At 57.7% G+C, this 1,646-nt stretch overlaps 1 non-coding gene across 1 annotated transcript; it reads right to left on the bottom strand.

The window, feature by feature from the left end:
- Positions 1-1,162: 1,162 nt before the first annotated feature.
- Positions 1,163-1,244, bottom strand: TRNAS-UGA (transfer RNA serine (anticodon UGA)). Its single transcript has one exon. It is a non-coding gene; the product is annotated as a tRNA-Ser (tRNA).
- Positions 1,245-1,646: the final 402 nt, after the last annotated feature.

Raw genomic sequence — 1,646 nt, 5'->3', positions numbered from 1 at the left:
CTAAGCCCATAGCCACAGGAATGGGCCTGGAAAACACAGGGTCTGTCTGGTGCAAGCTTTGTGGGGCCAGGTGCTGAGAAAGCCCCGGGCAGAGAGAGGGAGTCCTGGGAGACACAGGATCTGCAGAGAAGCAATAAGGACACAGTCCATGCTGCCAGCTGAGGGTGAGAGGTGTCCAGGGGGCAATTTCAGCCAGCCCCAAAGGGTAAGGGGCAGGTGGGGAGGTCTGGAGCCATTGTTCAGGGCTTTGCTTCCTGCAGTCTGAGTTCAATGTCAGCGGCACCTCCTGGGGCTGCCTTACTGAGGCACAGCCCTAAAGCACTCTGAGCTGCTTCCCTCTCCTGTCCTGCACGAGAGTGAGTGGGGTGACTGGCGCCTGGTGGAGCCAGGTCTTTGGCCCAGCCAGATGGAAGGGTTCAGGCGATTGGTTGGTGCGCTGGAACTTGGCTGTGTGCCCAGAGATCCCTGGAGTCCTGATGCTGGTGTGATCTTGTGAGCCTGGGGCAGCCCTCCCTGGAAATGCCATGTCTCTCCTGCTGAAGGCTCTGGTGCAGTGAGAAGTGATTTAAACTCCCCACTCGCATGTCCACAGCGCTCTTCTGACCCCATTAGGCCCCCTGCCGCCCACCCCTGCAGTGTGGGAAACAAAAGTTTGTGACCAAGAGAAAACAAAGGAACAGGACAGGAGGTGTTACAAGGCAGGGCACAGACATACAAAGCCTTCAGAAGCCTTCTTCCATGCCGTGCTGGGGAGTTTGCAGGCCTGATATTCCCTCTACAACACACCCCCAGCTGGGGCAGGTCATTCAGTGCTTTTCTCAGAGCTCTGATTGTAGAAAGGTGACCCCAGAGGGGAGGAGCAGGAACCTGGGAAAGGTGCAGCCTCCCTCTGACCTTCCTGGTGCCATGTGGCTTGTGTTTCCTCTGTCCCAGCCACAAGCTGCCCAGCATGTAGCCTGGAAGCCTCAGGGTTATGCGCATGGGCATGGCCAAACCGACCTGCTGAGCCTTCAGGTGGGCCCAGCAGCAGCCACAGCAGTGACCCCACCACAGACTCCCCTGCCCTATTACACACACTGGTCACAGACAGCCCCTGGGCAGTGTCTCAGGGTGTGTGCTGCTGTGTTGTCCTGGTTACAGGATGTGGCTAAAACACAGCCCTCACTGTGAGCAGCATTTGAACCTGCACACGGAAACCCCATTGGATTTCAAGTCCAACACCTTAACCACTTGGCCATCACAGCTGTGCAACTTTTCTCTGCCCCCCAGGCCAGAGACCCTGGTGAATGCTCAGTGGGCTGAGGCTGGTCAGGAACACTGCCAGACAGCTGGGGGGGTTTGCTTACCTCCCCTTTCCTCAGCCCCGGCCCCGGCAGTGTCCCTGGAAGCTGTGTGCTTGGGCGGCTGCTCAGGAGAGATGCAGGTGCTGCCTGGCTAATTAGCAGAGCCCCACAGGCAGCAGCCGGTGTTTCTCTTGGAGGTGCACATCTGCCCAGGCCTTGGTGCACAGAGGAAAATGTATTCTACATCCCCAGGGAGCATTCGAGGGAACTGTGGCCCTGGGGCAGCAGATGGTGGGGGAGGGGGATCATGCTGCCCCGGCTAAAGTTCAATGTAAAATCGGAAAAATCACAGCTTTCTAATTC

Source organism: Carettochelys insculpta, chromosome 7 (assembly GCF_033958435.1).
Source record: "Carettochelys insculpta isolate YL-2023 chromosome 7, ASM3395843v1, whole genome shotgun sequence".
Taxonomy (NCBI): domain Eukaryota; kingdom Metazoa; phylum Chordata; order Testudines; family Carettochelyidae; genus Carettochelys; species Carettochelys insculpta.
The sequence above is the reverse complement of the archived record's forward strand: the minus strand, read 5'-3'. Positions and strand labels throughout refer to the sequence as shown.